Source organism: Numida meleagris, chromosome 1 (genome assembly GCF_002078875.1).
Source record: "Numida meleagris isolate 19003 breed g44 Domestic line chromosome 1, NumMel1.0, whole genome shotgun sequence".
NCBI lineage: Eukaryota > Metazoa > Chordata > Aves > Galliformes > Numididae > Numida > Numida meleagris.
Genome location: NC_034409.1, coordinates 177,450,465 through 177,468,449, shown reverse-complemented (window position 1 = coordinate 177,468,449; position 17,985 = coordinate 177,450,465). Strand labels below are relative to the sequence as shown.

Sequence of the window (17,985 nt, the reverse complement as noted above, 5' to 3'; positions counted from 1 at the left end):
ACTGATAGCAAGTGTGAAAAAGCTCTTTTCAATGTGTGCATTATCATTTTAGGATATGCTTTATCTCTGGTCCTGTTAGACAAAGAATAATATTCCTCAAAAAAGTCATGGTAAATAATAGTCTTATCTACCTTGTTAACAGGATTATGTGGTTTTCTTCTCACTTTGCTTCCTTAACAAGGTGTAAAATTGCAGTTTGCCTGATAAAGCAGGGCAGTAAAAACAAAAGTGTCGTTAGCAATTGTACTCTTTAGTCATGAAACTGAAACTACAGGAGGAGCTATGGTCAATAAAGAGAGCTTTCAGATATCCATATCAACTTAAATTACACAGTTCTTTAAGAGGTGGGTTATAAAGTTACTGATAAGAGTGCTGTAACTGCGAGATATAAAGATTTATCTTCCTCCAGTAATGCCAACATACAGCTCTTCATTAAAAAGCATATTGTAAGCTTTCAGTGGCCTGTCTGAGGAATCAGTGCTATGGTTGATTCTGACAGGAAAGGTTTCCGAGCCAGTGCGTCTTATTTTTAGTGTGCCTGCAAAGACAGAAAGCATTGGTCAGTGAAGAAATCAGATTTCACTTTTGTTAATGCTAAATATGCAATCCAAGGTACGCTTGCTGGACTAAGCGTTTTGGAAAGGAGAACTAAAAAAAAAAAAAAGATAACTTTGAGGAAGTGTTTTTGGCATGTTAAATGTTATGCAATACACCTTTACCTGTAATTCAATCAGGATTTGTGCTGTCAGCTGCATAGAAGTGTGGTTCTGCCCATATCTCACCACTAACGTGAGAAGTTATACATGGGTTTCTCTACAAGTCTGGAACCTAGCCACTCTTTCCGGGAAAATTTGTGCCTGTGACTCAGTACACACATACTTGTCTATTAATATGTTTACAGAAGCAGACCTCATATCATCAAAAAATATTGCAGGGTGATTTAGCTATTACTAATTGTATGGCCTAAAACCAAACTGTTTAATATTTTGTTAATAGTTGAATATAATAGGATATTTTATCTTAAAGTGCATTGATAATGTTTCTTTTTCCAAGAACTATTGCCCCTTAAAGTTTCTGCTAGAAACAAATAGAACTGAAAGAATTTTGTGGTCATTAAATGAATCCATAGATATTTAAAATATTTGGTTGAATTACAGTGAATGTCTGAAGTAATAGTTTTTATGTCTGGTGTTAAATTTGTCTGTCATTTAAAGTTAAATGTATCTAATTCCAGAAAGTATTCTCCCTACCAAATTTCAATAAAAATATAAGGATTCCAGTAATGACACTGAGTATTCCAAATTGCCTTTATTGAGTGTATTGATGTAGTTTCAGCTTTGATCTTACTGATTGCCTCAGCTCCAGGAGGCAATCATATCCAGAGCTCTGCAGCTGGATATTCCCCTTCACAAGTGTTACGATGAGGGAGGACAGCCCCAGTGTGCAAAAAGTGCAGGGAAGAGAGATTCTCCCTCCTCTTCAGGAGCACAGAAAACAGAAAGGACAAGCCAGGACTCCATAGCTTGTTCAAAATGTCTGTAAAACAGTATTCAGTATAGTCTGCTAACGAACTGCTGTGTTGGCAGTTAGTTTGGTGTCAAGCGGTTCTGCCTTTTGTTTTAATAGCCTGGCTGAAGAGGCTTAACCTTTAACGTTCACAGTGAGGCTCGGCTGGCCTGCAGCCGCCTTTACTGTTGAAAATCTGCAGAGTTGTTGGCAAAAGGTCTGTCCTGCAGTCCAGTGAATTCCTGCCAGTGAAAGACTTAAGGAAACCATTGCTTCTCCTAATGGTTGTTGCTACTGCAAGCAGACACATACTGGCTAGGGCCTGGGTGAGTAAATAGCCTGAAAGCTTTCACTAACAAACACCTCACATATGATAACCTAATGACACATCTTTTTCTCTTAGGTATTTAGTCTCTGGTACAATAGCGAAGATACTGCCTATCTCAGAGCCAAATTATATAATATCTTTTTCTGCTCAAGACTGAACGTAGTGAATTCACTTGTAGAGGAGTGTGTTCATTTAAGTGTGTCAAATATGGACCTTAACAATTCATATTAAGTGAATCTGCTTGCATCTCTGTGGTAACAATTTGCTAATAGCTTAAATTTTGCACACAAAATATGGATCACCCATTCATCATGCTTCACCCATTATTCTAACTACCGTTATCACTTTATGGTTTTGTAACTGCTGATAACTGCATAAAGGGCACATTAACAAATTAAACTGCTTTGCAATTAAGGTTGGGGCAAGCTGTCTAACTTGTTGTACTCCATATGGGACAAATCTGTTTATGTCACTGCTCTTGTGTCATGTCACCCAAACATGCCTTCACTGATACATAAGGTTGTCATCTAACAGCTGACACGTAGCTGCAGTTCTTGCTGCTGTCCACTTCGTGTTTTTATCTCATTCATAGCTGTAATTACTATGACAAGCGCAAGTTGTTTCACAGTGACAGCGTTGTTTTTCTAGTGACAGTGTTTATTATAGCTGTAATATGGCCAAGTCTGGGTCATGTCCATAGCATTGGAAATGAAAGCCATTGGTAACCATGGAGATATTAATTTCAGCAAAATAATGTTAAGAATTTATAATGAAATAAAATAGGAGGGAGGTAAGGTAACAGGCCGAGTTAAAAGCACCAGTTTAGACAACAGTGTTTTTGATGGAACTACTTCTATGGGCAAAAAAAAAAAGGGAGAGAATATGATTACCAGGGAATTGGATGCAAACGTTTGAAAGCTTGTAAAATAAATACAACTCTTAAAGCCAAAGGAAATGCTTTTGATTCTACCCCAACACACTCCCTCCCCAAATTACATGTTAAAGCTTTCCTACAATGCAGCCATACGATTTTGTGAATAAACAAAATTATACTAAAATATAGAGGTTTTTACTAGGAATGAAGTATTTTTAAGTCCTGTACCCTTCTAATTTTACTTCCTTGACTTAGTTCCTTATTAAGAAACAGAAGTAATCAAGGCTGTGAGAGTTAAAAGTTTTCAGTTCCAAACAGTCTCAAGACTGTGTCACCAACCTGTTTTACCAAAGTGGATGTGTTGAAACTCCAAAAAGAAGTCCACCTTTCCCCTCAACCCTTCCCAAACAGAGTGGCTAAGGATCCTTTTCTAAAATGAGCGTTTTCTTGAATGTTTACATATATTTAGTAAAGTGAAAATTGAAGTGGTCTATTCAGTTTTGTGTTTTCTAATTCTAGGATAGTATTTCTCAATATTTTGATAGTATGCCAGTAGCATCACAAAATTTGGAAAAAATGCCCGTGGAACCAGAGGAAAAGCTCTATCACCTACTCAAGGGGAAGCTACACAAGTGTTCCCAGTTCACTCTTACTAAGAAAGTATTCTAGTTAGAAGAAAATAGAGGGCTGTTTTTGCTGATGTTATTTTCAGCTGAATTGTGTGTTGCCCTTGATGATAAAGTTCTGCTGAAAAATAAAAAAAAAGCAATAGCCAAAAAAAAAAGGTCACATCCTGAACTTTAGGTAAAGAAGTAGAAACAAATACAATTCCTTTCTTATTTTAAGCGCTATGCCTCTCTTGAAATCGATGGTTTATTTCAGAATTAATCTGCTGGTACAGAGTAGAAAGTAGCAAGTCAGCAGACATTGTGGGCTTCTGAAGGAATTGAAGAACAAAAAGGCTGAGCTGATGTGAGCAAAAAGCATGTGTCATTAAAAGCAGCTACAGCTCTATTGCTTTAGTGAGTACCCCTACGGAATCATTTTCTTCACCTCCCTACCGCAGCAAGTGATGAATGTATCAAGATTTCATTTGCAGAAGTTAGAACATCTTGAGGCTCTATCATTAGCACACCTACAAAAATGCAATTTTGAGTCTGGAAGGTAATTTGGACTTATGAGGGTAAATGTTCTTGTACAGGTATTATGTTGCAATTTTATGTTATCGGAACAAATCAGCCTTGATTAAAGTTCAGCAAGGAGAAATATAAGGAAGGAAGGGGAGAAAGGCAAGATAATTCTGTGATGCTAAGAACTTCAGTGTGCTGTTGCACCAATAATATTTTTAAAAGCTGCTCCTTTTCATTTCACCATGTGTGAAGAAGGGCTGAAAGATTTACCACTATTTACTTTTCTAAAAGTTATTAAAAGATAACAATCTTTGGATATCCTTAAAGAATGCTGGTAGTTGAAGTACCAAATGAGTTAGGATATAGCAAGTACTAAAGCAATGAAATATGATACAATTTAAATGAGTAATTAGTTTAATTTAGATTCCTTAAGGGTCTGAATTCTGTTAATGACTTTCTGTGATAAGTCATTCATGAAGCTCAGGGGTGAACAGAGAGTGAAAGGGAGTACAGGGACAGATACAGAAGGATACGGATCCTGGGCTGCACCCAAAGCAGCATAACCAGCAGGGCAAGGTGATCCTGCCCCTCTGCTCTGTGCTGCTGAGGCCTCACCTGGAGTTCTGCATCCAGATGTGGAATCCTCAGTACAGGAGAGATGTGGACCTGTTAAAGAGTGTCCAGAGAAAGGCCACAAAAATGATCCAAGAGATGGAACACCTCTCCTACAAGGACAGGCTGTGAGAGCTGGGGCTGTTCAGCCTGGAGAAGAGAAGGCTCCAGGGAGACCTCAGAGCAGCCTTTCAGTATCTAAAGGGGGGTGATAAGAGAGAAGGGGACAGACTTTTCAGCAGGGTCTGTTGTGATAGGACAAGAGGAGATGGATTCAAACTCAAAGAGGGGAGATTTAGACTGGATATAAGGAAAAAACACTGGAACATTTTGCCCTGAGAGGTGGTTTGTGCCCTGTTCCTGGAGACACCCAAGGTCAAGCTGAATGGGGCTCTGATAACCTGATCGAGCTGTACGTGTCCCTGTTCATGTGAGGGGAATTGGACTAGATGACCTTTAAGGATCCCTTCCAACTCAAACAATTCTATGATTCTATGAGATTTGGTACTTCAAATGCTGCTGAAATTAAAATTACAAAAAGAGATAAGTTGTTCCATCAATCTAGATCTTTAAAACAAAGCATATTTCAGTTTGTTCCCACCTAAAGACCAGGAAGAGGGTTAGCCTGGTTGTCCCGCTGATTGGTCATCATCGCAACACTGAAGCTTTGCACAAAGATGGATTTTTGCTAACTTGCACGTTTGCTAATTTGAAAGTCTGTCCTTTCTTTCTTTATAAGGTATCCTATCACCTATGTATAGTTGAGCATTTTGTACCTCAGTACTCCAGCTGAGCTCTCACGCAGGCCTCGTTTCTATTGTCAGTCTGCAAAAGACTGGCAGAATTTCAGCGGCGCTGAAGTACAGGCAGCACAATGGCAAATGAAGTTTATACAAGGTAGAGGAAGTACAGATGACTTACATCTTGCACATGATGCAGTAACAATATTGCTCCCAGAAAAATGGTTCTAGGTCAGCCTGCCTGAGTGGGGCATACAAGATGGCCTCGCAAAGTCCCTTCCAACTTCAACCATTCTGTGAAAAAAACACAGCTATTAATTTAGGCAGTACAGTGTGTGGCTCTGATCAGCAAGGTGTTTGATATATGTAGAAATCACACAACCTGAGCCAAAATGCAAGGCACAGCCCTGATCACCAGAGGTGGGCTAACTGAGGCTAGCTGCCAGCTGCACACCTTGCCGCTCTCAATCCTCATCCTTAACAGGGCAGGAGCCTAAAGGACTGCAGGATTAGACAACACTTGGAGACATGAAAGGCATGGACAAAAAAAAAAAAAGAAAGAAAGAAAAAAAAAAAGGAATCTAACGAATTAGAACTTTTTACCTAAGAAATGAAATAAATAAGAAGAGATTCAAACATGCAAGCCTGAGGCGATGGAGGAAGAACAAACAAGAAAATAAATAAATAAAACCAGCCCTTTCTGTAAAAAATCTTCCTTGGACAACAAGCATTACCTGTGTCTTCAGATGTGATTCCCTATGAAAAGCACATCACTAATGAGTGATTAATGAATAGCAATAACCATTAGGACAGTCAGTAGGAAAGGACAGCAGGTGACTGGAAGCAACTAGCTAAAATTAAGCGGTGACATTTCAGTGTACAGCAGCCTAATCTGCTGCTGCTCATTCACTGGACTTGACAGAAAGGACTAGCAAAGAAAGTGACTTAAGGAGGCAAGGATCTGCCACCTGCCCGAAGAAACTGGAGGACAGCTCTAAAATGCTACTGTAGGAAAAGGGTAGTTGCTGTCCCATTGGCCTTCCTTTACTTTCCTCCTCTCAAAGCTGTGACTTGTTACACCACGTGATTTCTTGTTTCTAAATAGGATGTATGGTATTACTTAGGTCCCTTTTTAGTAAATATTCCCTAGAAATTCTGGATCAGGATCTGGCAAAGGGCTCACAAACATAAAAATAGAATAGAGAACATGGTTTGTGAGCCATTTTTCATTCTCTTAGTCTTGTAGTACAAGAGGAGGCAGACTGAAGTTGAAAACTAGTATATTTGGAGCCAAGTGTTATCTTTGCATCAAAGAACAAGATAGACTGTGAGACTCCCTGCTCCAGGATGTTACTGAAGTCACACAGCAAGGGTCTCAGAGAAAGTGCAATATTCTCCTGTCCTGGATTGCTATTTCTGGATATTGATGCTATTTATTTAAAAAAAAGAACAGCTCGAAACACTAGGTTTAAACAAGTTAGGATGACCCTAATTAGTTAGAATCACCCCAATTCTGCTGAAAATATGTAGGGGTTTGTTTTGGTTTTGCTTCCTCTCAGAAGCACTGGGAATCAACAACAGTTAGATGTGCACAATTGGGCTAAATGAACATAATGCAGTATGGCACGTTACATGCTCCAATGAGCTCAGCATTTTCTTAGAAATAAAACTAGGTTTAGCCCACAGAGAGAGCATGTCAGTGATCAAACTATACTTGCCTCGAGGAAAAACAGGAGAAAGAATCTCTAAGGTTTAATTCCGTAAAATGAAGTTTCAAGGAGACTACTGAAGTGCACATAATTGCTCCAAACTCTTTCTTTCTGAAAGGTCAATTCTTAGTTCCCTTCAAGAGAATGTAAGAAATACAAGTTACACAACTGGTCAGAAAACCCTTCATTTCTGTAGGTGGTCAATTCTTCTAGACAATGTCGGCTGGTGGGAATTTCATTTATGCAGAGACCCATTTCAGGTGTTACTGTACAACTAATAGGGCTCAGAAAACCTTGTTCTCAAATGCAACAGCCCAAGCAAATGTTGAGTTAGATTCCTGCTTACAGCTCTACTTAGCAATTACATTTTATAACTTAAAATGCAATCTCCAACTGTTAAGGCCCTTGAGAGAGCTACCAGTCCTCGTGGAAGGCTCTGTCACAGTTCCACCCCAAATTCTTTAAATTCCTTTGTATTTACAAAGGCTGTTTTTAATATTCTCTCTATTCTTGTGATGGCAGTAGTCCCACTACTGTATATGGAAGATCAGAATCCAGCTTTTGAGGTAAGTTGTTCTTCTTTCAATAGCAGCCAAGTCACACTACTCCTGCTAATGTGGCAGGGCAGAAGATAACTTTTTTGACATGTCTTTTCCATTAGTAGTTTTATGGTAGCACTGAAACACCATGTCCTGCTAGACATAGTATACACTAAAATACAACAGCAGAGTCTGTATTGTTACAGTGATTTCCCAAGCAAAATGAAGATTTGCCCCACACCTACACAGGGGCTTTTAATCCAGATATTTTAAGTAGAAGAAGTAGTTGTGCTGCCAGCTGCACTGAGATGGAGGGCATTCTGTGTTCACTTCTTCACCTTGGCATAGGCTAGCTCTAAGCATAGCCTTACTCTTTCTGCCTTTTCAGACTGAGTTTTAAATGGTAGAATACCTCTACTTCAGTCTCTGCTAGAACTTGTGCCACTGCAACCAGTGCATCTGCTGAGAATGCTCCTGGAATAGCTTCATCAAGACAGGAGCCTGCAGAGCACTCAGTATGTAAGGTTCAGGCATTTTTCAGGACATTAGTATGACAGATGTCATTTGCTTTTCATCACATTTTTAACTTCTGCGGAAGATACTTTCATTTGCTGACATTTTTCTTTATCAGTTTAAGATACCCAGACTGCTAATTTGTGTATAAATATATTTAGAAAATAGTTTCAAAAATATTTGTATAGTACCTGAAGTAACCTAGTACTCAAACATTAACTGTATTCTTTTGCAGTAAGCTATAATAGGCAGCAAACTTAGTCTCGCAAGACCTATGAGTCTCACTAGCAGTCCTGGTGTATTTGAAGAATTGTTCACATGCATTTTGGTTTGCAGAACTGCCCATCTAGATTTTTCCATGTTCAGTGAAGTCTAAACCACTGGGCTCATATTTTTCCTATACGGTGAGCAAGGCCACTGACAAATCTGTGCATCAAGAAAGATGAATAACTCAGCAAATTAAGCAAGACAGATTACAACATATTGCTTACCCTAAACTAAGCTGGCACCGTTACCCTTCTTTACACAAGACGTAAGAGCTCTAGCAGAAAAATTAGAACACAGGATTTCTTCCAGATTTTTTTTATTGCAGAGCAGAGGAAGATGCACACTGCAGATGACGATGTGGGTGGGTTTGGTTATTATGCAGTGTGCATGAGTGTACTCAACCTTCTTTGAATGCTCTGCATTCTTCCTCTGGAACAGATCCAGAGGTCAGGCTCTGGTGTGCAGGGGTGCTGCTATATCTGCTAACTTCTATTGTACTTCTAATCAAATAGAATCATAGAATTATTGAGGTTGGAAAAGAATGCTAAGATCATCCAGTCCAATGATCAAACCATCTCCACCATGTCCACTAACCATGTCCCTCAGTGCCACATCTTCACATTTTTTGAACACCTCCAGGAATGGTGACTCCACCACCTCCCAGGGCAGCCTGTTCCAGTGCCTCACCACTCTTCCTAAGAAGAAATTTTTCCTATAAAATAATCCAAACACTCCCCCCTCCCCCCTGCCAGTGGAACTTGAGGCCATTCTATCTCATCCTTTCAGGCAGTTGCAGAGCTGAACAAGCCCCAGCTCTCTCAGCCTGTCCTTGTAGGAGAGGTGTTCCATCCCTTGGATCATTTTTGTGCCCCTCCTCTGGACATGCTCCAACAACTCCATGTCTCTCCTGTACTGAGGACTCCACATCTGGACGCAGTACTCCAGGTGAGGCTGCACCAGTGCAGAGCAGAAGGGCAGGAAGAGGTGTAAAAGGCAACACATTCAGATTACTTAATTGGCTGTCCCAGCTAACAAATGGTGAAGGTTCTATACACAACCAGATCTGCAACAACTGCAACAATGCCAGCTCAGGAGATACCTTCTCTCTGCGTAACAGCCAGTGATTTCTGGAAAAGCCTTTGCTTTTTCATTATATAGGTGAATGGTTCAAGCTTCCTCCATCTTAGTAAGAGAACAGCCTAAGCATAACTCCATCAAGTGCAACAAGCACCAGTGCTGGAATATCGGCTGCCGAAAACCAGTGAGACCAGGATCTTACAGCAAAATTTAGGAGACATTTGCCCTTAAGAGGATTACTAAAAGTATCACTCTTAGTCACACAGGGCATAAACACTGAAGCTGGACACTCCTTCACTTGGTGGTGCCCAGGGCCCCAATACCATGCTGGTCAGCCGGGCTCTCTGCTGCTGTCCTGGCAAGGACACCGCTAACTTCACAGCTGCCAGTTTGAAACAAAGCCTTAGTGCTGCATGATTCTGTGTATACAAAACCTAAGTGTGCTAAAAAGTAACAGGGCAGAATGCTACCTCAGCAGCTTGGAACAGCAGAGGTACTGCTATGGGCTACTAACCCCAAAGTGTTCCAAGAGTTTGGCCGAAAGCCCTAAAAGCAGCGCAAGAGAAACAAACCTTCTATACTCTTATCTATACACCTGCAACACTCTGCCTTGAAATGGGAGAGGACTGGCAAAGCGTGTGGAGCACATTGGAAGCACTGTGTTATTGCTGCCTTCCTGCTGAGCTTGCTGAGCGACCACTAATGCCTGGTGCTGCTGCGGCACTGCTCCAGCAGGACATGAGCTGCCGCAGGAGATGGCCGCACGCTGCGTCTGTCTGCTGTACAGCAGCTCATGCAAATGCAAAATAATTGGAAAGATCAGATGAGCTCTCTCTAAACAACTGAGTTTCCAGCGGTTGGGTTACTGCCAACTGAAACAGTGTGAGTTAAAATAAACAGGAGTTTCTGCACCAGTTGCTGAGTGCCAGATGCGCTGAGCCCGCTGAGGGGGCAGTGCTGGGGAGCAGCCCCCACGGCACATGCAGCCAGCTGGGCTTGGGGTCACCGTGCTCATTTCCTCTGCTGAAGGGCTCTTCATTGCGCACAGCAGTCTTGGATTACGAAGGAGCATGGGCCACAGCTCAACTGTTTTAAGTGCTGCCAAGAAAAAAAGGGGACTTGGGCAAAGGCCAAGCTAGCCAAGCACAGAATTACCAAACCAAGGCTTTCAATAAATCAGTTCCCAGAAAGTCATGAGACTGGCAATTAAAAAAAAAAAAAAACACTCATGAGACTTTAATAATAGTTTGGGGTTCTCTTTATTTCCTTTCTGTGCTCTTATTCCCTTTCTGTTCAAACCTGGGAAAAGAACTTTTTGCTTGCTTCTTTTCTGATTCTCAATTCCTCACTCACCATCTGATTTTGAAATGATGGAAGGAGGGCTCTGAATAAAATATTACAGAAATTATAAAATGTGGCAGCTTTATGTACACCACTGTTTGGGCTCCAGATGTGATCTGTATGTTCCTAGGCTGGCAATAGAGAGGGATCATTTTTTCCTAATTCAGTTACACCATTGGAGACAAAACATAACTGATAAGCTTATTCCAAACCAGACTTCTGTGCAGTCCCAAATGTGCAAGTGCCTTTTGGTAAGTCTGCAGCTGCTTTGCATAGGTTTTCCTTTTTTTTTTTAATCTTTTATGTGTATATATCAATATATAACAGATATGATGATTCACATGCATAAATGTTTGCAGCATCAGAACTTTTCCACTTTTTCCACATGTGCACGGAAGTATCGAATTTGGAAAGTTCCCTTACACAGCTGCTTATGTATACCTTAAGAAGAAGAGCCACTTTATTACTTTATGCACTGATCAACATTTTTGTTTTCAGTCACACCAATTATGACTTCTAATGAAAGTGAACAACAGCAACAAAACTTATTGCAATTTACAACCTTTGACCAGAGGATAGTTTCAATACATATGCATCAGATTACTCCAGTTTCTTGCCAGTTCTCCACACTCCCATTTTGATTCTACATATTCATTAGAAATCTCTCAATTTCCTTCTTCTGGATGCAAAAACCAGATGAAAACTTTTGCCTCCCTTCATTACGGCTCTGCTCAGCGCTATGAGCAAGCTGCAGCCCGAGCTTGCCCTGCCTCCTGGCGGGCACACAGACCTCCTGCAAGCCTTACTATGCTACCTTTGTACTTCACTTTCTCTAAGAATCTCACACCAAATGCTTTCTCTTGTGTAACTGAGCTGCTTCTCAGTGCAAACTAACAGCCTGCTTTTAGAAGTAAGTGTGTTCCTTTCTAGCAGGCTACTCGAGGATGTATTTTTCAAAGTAATAAAGACCAACATTCAGTACTCATATATCACAGAATCACAGAACTGTAGGGGTTGGAAGGGACCTCCAGAGATCATCGAGTCCAACCCCCCCACAAAACAGGCTCCCTGCAGCAGGCTGCACAGGTAGCCGTCCAGGCGGGGCTTGAATGTCTCCAGAGAAGGAGAGTCCACCACCTCCCTGTGCAGCCTGTTCCAGTGCTCTGTCACCCTCACTATGAAGAAGTTCCTTCACACATTGGTGCAGAACTTCCTATGTTCCAGCTTAAGGCCATTTCCCCTTGTCCTGTCTCCACAGTCCACTGAAAAGAGGTTGGCCATGTCCCTTTGCCTCCCACACTTAAGATACATATAAACATTAATCAGATCCCCTCTGAGTCTTCTTTTCTCAAGGCTGAACAGACCCAGGTCACTCAGCCTCTCCTCATAGAGGAGATGCTCCAGGCCCTTTATCATCTTTGTGGCCCTCCGCTGGACTCTCTCCAGGAGATCCTTGTCCTTTTTGTACCGGGGAGCCCAGAACTGGACACAGTACTCCAGGTGAGGCCTGACCAGGGCAGAGTAGAGGGGCAGGATCACCTCCCTTGACCTGCTGGCCACGCTCCTTTTAATGCACTGCAGGATGCCATTGGCCTTCTTGGCCACCAGGGCACACTGCTGGCTCACGGCCAGCCTGTTGTCCACCAGGACCTCCAGGTCCTTCTCTGCAGAGCTCCTCTCCAGCAGGTCATCCCCCAACCTGTACTGGTGAATGCAGTTATTCCTCCCTAGGTGCAAGACTCTACACTTGCTTTTGATCGCTCACTCCATCTGGAAATATATTCCACCTGGAATATCACTCACTCCACCTGGAAATGACAGGACAGGAATCAAAATCCTTGCTTAATGGAGAGATTTTCCTTACTCTTAGTTGCATGTGTTTTTACAAAACAACTGTAAAGACTTCTGGGAAGAGAGTAAAATTTATTACAGATAATTCATAACAGCACTATGCAGGGAAGAGAAGTGGGCACCAATAGGCAACAGGAGTATCAGGCTATAATTCATTTTCAACATGAATTTTGTGCAGTAAGAAAATTGCTTTCTTGTTTAATCGAAGCCTCTAATGACTGTCTAACTACAGTCAGGAATGGAGCACTGGTAGCAATGAAAATATTGCCCAGGCCAAAATTCACTAGGAGAGGTCTGGTGGATTTTGGTCCTCACTTCCTGTCCTCCACTGCAAACTTAGCAGCTTCAGCTTCAGGGTGCTATTATATGCAAGAAAATCACAAAGGAGTCAGACCAAAGAAACATCCACTTAGTGATTGACCAAAGGCCCCTCAAGCCCACTGTGTTGTCTGCAGCAGCTGTCAAAATCAGCACCAGGGAAAGAACGTGACAGTGGAGCAAGCATCAATTTTCCCCATGCTTTTTCCAGCTTCCAACAACTTGCCCATCAAGGATTTCAGTCAGGAGCTAGACACAGTGTTTTCATATTTAACAGCCAGCAGTGGATTTCCCGTTCATGAACGTGTACAGCTGTATTTAGAACACACTTTAAGATCCCCTACTGGGATAAAACTGGCCACAATTCTGCGATGGCAAATTCTGCTTTGTTTTGAAAATTCCGCATTAAGCTATCCGCCACTCTTCAACTTGTCATAGGAAAGAGGGGATGCTACGAAATTTAAAGATAACATGAAGTAAGAGAATTTCAGGAATACAAAAGAATAAGAAAAGCATTTCTGTTTAAAACTCTTACATTTTTTCTACAAAAAAAGCATCAAGTCTCTGGACAACTAACTTGAATATCCTCTACTCAGATGACAATTCTCACACAGATTTTGCAGTACGTATGATAGAACCATGGCTTTAGAACACAGAATTATTGACACTTGAACAGAATTCTGCTGCAGTTAATTCACCTTCCTGTCATGAGACAGACCCACCTCCTCAGCTGTCCTATCTGCCTCATTCCCAGAGCTCCACCACTTTGAAGGACAAACTCCAAACATTTCTATCTGTTTCCCACTGTATTTCAGGTGCTGTACTGAAACCACCAAAGACAAAGCAACCGGAAATAAAACACTCACCTGCCCTGTTGCACTGCAGTTATCAGATCCTCACCAACAAAGAGCCAAAGTTCTCAAATCCAAATCACCCTTTAACTGCAAAACATTTTGGCATGCAGATTTTGATGGTACTCAGATAACCTGCCCTTAAAGAAAGGCTTACAAACCGTTTTAATTCCCAAAAATAAAAACAACCGCGTCACAAATATGTCTTCATACCATGTCTCTTGCAGATGAAAAACCAGGAGTCACAGAGGTCATCTTCAGTAACTTATGGAGATTATTGAATGATCATTTGTATACATGCAGAAGGTTTTTATCCTCCTGAACCCTGGAATTTTATTCCAGATAGGAGAAATATGATACCATTGCTGAGCAGCATAAAACAATCCGAGATGAGACAGCTGCTTTCAGAATAAACCTTCTTGTTGTGTACAGGAGGGCTGTAAGCTGGTTGATGGAACTGAAAGGGCTGGAAAGAGCTTACTTGCATCTTCTTTTTGTTTTTTGCTAGGTTATTTTTTGCACAGATCACCTCTAAGAACCCCCTCCACACCTGGCTGTATGAACATCAAACAGCAAAAGGGAGGGTGAGGCAGGGAGGAGCAGGACCGCAAACTCTTCACCCCAGATTGCTATGAACTTCCATGGCACTACACCCCAAAGACTCACTTATAAAGCTGACAACAGAAGATTATATAAATACACAGGTATTATCTTGTAGAAAATGTTTGCCATCTAGTGGTTTGTCTCTTTTATTTCAATCTGTTACTTTTCATCCAGGTATCCTGACCGAATTCCTCTGCCTTTTTCTCAAACTTGCCCCCACAAAAGCATACATTATATAGAAAATACAAAGCAACTACACAGGAGGGCTCTGTGTTTCGGGGTGTGAGATGTCAGGGAACAGCAAGAGATGGTAGCTCTGCAAGGGAATGTGTGCCAAGTGGAACAATGAGGGAGGGAAAGCAGTCACCTCACCAAGGAGCCAGGGAGCAGAGCAGCAAGCCAAGGTAGTGGTCAGGGCCAACAGCAGTTAGTTGGTCACCCAGCAAGGCCACGATGACAAAGCATGTCCAAGGCCACATCAGGATGCCAAGCCAGTAAGTCTGGGTCAAGGCCAGACAGACCCATGGAGATGTGAGACAGTGCAAATACAGCTGCTAGAAGGCTGCACTGTGCTGCAGGCAAGGGCCAGCATACAGCCTCTGCTTCAAAGAGGTTCCCAGGAGGAAGGAGAGACAGCACCTCACTTCTAGCTTTTGCTGCAATAGCTCTAATCGGTGAAGGTTCTGACTTTGGACTCTGCCAACTGAACATTTACAAAGGGGCAACGTGCTCTGGACCATGGTCATCTGAGGGCAGTGACAGAGCTAGGGAACGTGCTGAACATGGGGGTAAAGCTGGCTAATGGAAATGCCCTTCTTCATGAAAGCACTGTATGAATGTAGGTCCCACACAGAAAGAACTGAAACAAAGCTCAGAGCTTTCTGTGTTCAGCTGAGGAAAGCAAGAACTCTTGCTGATACTAGAACTTCTTTAATAAGAAGCAACAAGGGACATGTGGTTTATAAAATGATCACACAATGATTTGAGGCTGCTAGTATGGTGTGTATGCAAAAATAATCAGATATAATCCTAGGATGTATGATGGCCATGCACATCCATTAGAGACACTGTACAAGTGAATGCAGCACCTAACTAGCTGCCCAGGTTTAACATGGGTGAATTCAAAGTAGCATATGCAGAAATGACTCGGTGGGAAAATCAGGAGAATTACACAAGAGTTTCATGTCTTGTGAAATCAGACGAATAAAAACAGAGGCTAAAACAAAAGGGCTGGAGGAGATACAACAAACAGTGGGTGAACATCAGAAAGGTCAAGAACCATTTAAACCCATGGGCAGCACTGGCCAAGAAAAAACTGGTATAAATAATCCTAAACTAAAAATTACATTAATAAAACAAACTATTTGAAAATTAGTACTTAATTAGGCTCTCTGGTCTTCCTAGGAGTGAAAGTTTGGGATCTTTTTTTCAGTGGGGTTAATATCAGCAAAAAAAAAAAAAATTAAGAAGCAGATAAATAATTTATGTTTAGTTACTTGAATTGTACGTGACAGCAGAGGTTTAGACTGGAAGGTCCAGAGGATTTCTTTCAGATTTATTTCCTGTATTAACCATTAATTTACAACAAGCAGCCTTCTGGTTAAAGTCAGACTAGATTATCTGATGTACTCTTTTGAACTTACAGCACTAGAAATCCACATAAAGCTGAAGTTAGCTATATGCTGCCTCATGTATATGCATATATGATCCTACGCTGTCTTAACAATGTTGAAATAAACCACACTCTCTGCAGCTACTTTTTCTGATGTTTCAAAAGAGAAACTCAGTGAAACAGCTCACAAACATGAGGGAATAGAAGCATACTAGCTGAGGATCTGGCCCTTGTGCCATTTTTTTTATACACTACTTTTGATATATTCAAGAATATTGACTACATTTATGTAAATATAGAATCATAGACTCGTTTGAGTTGGAAGAGACCCATAAAGGCCATCCAGTCCAACCCCCAGCAACAAACACGGACACCTACAGCTCCACCAGAATGCTCAGAGCCCTGTCCAGCCTGACCTTGAGTCTCCAGGGACGGGGCATCCATCACATCTCTGGGCAACCCGTGCCAGTGCTTCTTCCTCATATCCAGTCTAAATCTCCTCTCTTTGTGTTTGAAACCATTTCGCCTTGTCCTACCACCATAGACCCTGCAGTGTCTGTCATAGAATCATAGAATCGCCTGGGTTGAAAAGGACCATAGTGATCATCGAGTTTCAACCCCCCTGCTGAGTGCAGGATCACCAACCACTAGACCAGGCTGCCCAGAGCTACATCCAGCCTGGCCTTGAACACCTCCAGGGAGAGGGCATCCACAACCTCCTTGGGCAACCTGTTCCAGGACATCATCACCCTCTGTGTGAAAAAACTCCTTCTGACATCTAACCTAAACCTCCCCTGTCTCAGTTTAAAACCATTCCCCCTTGTCCTATTACTATCCACCCATGTAAACAATTGTTCCCCCTCCTGTTTATATGCTCCTTTCATGTATTGGAAGGCCACAATGAGGTCTCCCCGGAGCCTTCTCTTCTCCAAACTAAACAAGCCTAGTTCACTCAACCTTTCTTCACAGAAGAGTTGGTCTAGCCCTCTGATCATCTTGGTGGCCCTCCTCTGAACTCGTTCCAAGAGTTCTGCGTCTTTCTTGTACTGGGGGCCCCAGGCCTGGACGCAGTTCTCCAGATGGGGCCTCACAAGAGCTGAGTAGAGGGGGACCATCACCTCCCTCTCCCTGCTGGCCACTCCTCTTTGAATGCAGCCCAGAACATAGTTGGCCTTCCGGGCTGCCAGTGCACACTGCTGGCTCATGTCCAGCTTCTCGTCCACCAGGACCCCCAAGTCCCTCTCCGCAGGGCTGCTCTCGAGGAGTTCTTCCCCCAGTTTGTATAAATACCTGGGATTGCCCTGGCCCAAGTCCAGTACCCTGCATTTGGCCTTGCTGAACCTCATTAGGTTCTTGTGGGCCCACTTCTCCAGCCTGTCCAGGTCCCTCTGCAAGGCTTCCCTCCCCTCCAATGTATCGACTGCACCGCTCAGCTTGGTGTCATCTGCAAACTTGCTGAGGGTGCACTCGATTCCATCGTCTATGTCATTGATAAAGATGCTGAAGAGCACCAGTCCCAAGACTGACCCCTGAGGGACACTGCTCGTGACTGGCCTCCACCCTGACATAGAACCATTAATCACAACCCTCTGGCTGCATCCAGCCAACCAACTTTTAATCCACCAAACTGTCCCCTCCTTTCTTCCCCCCCCCCCCACCTCCCCTTTTAGATACTGGTCAAAACTTGCAGACCAACATGTGCACTGCAGAAAGCTGACCTAAGGCCACATGTTGTCTGCAGCACCGAGGACATCTCAACATTTCCATACTGATATTTGAGTTCTCCTCCTGATAAAACCTCTGAGGGCACTGCTTGTCTGTATGCTGATACCTGTGTTTTAGAATTTCATCTTCTCTCAGAAGAAACAGCAACGAGGACCCCGGGCACCAAGAAGTCCCTCACAGAGCAAACTGGGGAGGGGACCAGCTCACGACAGGCTCCACGGGAGAACCTCTCGGGAAAATTAGGGCTTGGGTTTGGAAGCAGAGATCTGCCTGAAGGAGCGAGGCGGCAGCGCCAGCCCTTGAGGCGAGCGGCGCCGCGCCTCCCCCGTTCCGCCTGCAGCAACGGGGCATCACGCTACGCACTTTCCGTACCGCCGTTCCTTCCGTCC

General features: G+C 42.6%; 1 long non-coding RNA gene across 1 annotated transcript; it reads right to left on the bottom strand.

Moving 5' to 3' along the window:
• Positions 404–17,945, bottom strand: LOC110389545. Its single transcript, XR_002433285.1, has 3 exons — positions 17,703–17,945; positions 5,372–5,484; positions 404–538 (listed from the first exon to the last, which is right to left on the bottom strand). It is a non-coding gene; the product is annotated as an uncharacterized LOC110389545 (long non-coding RNA).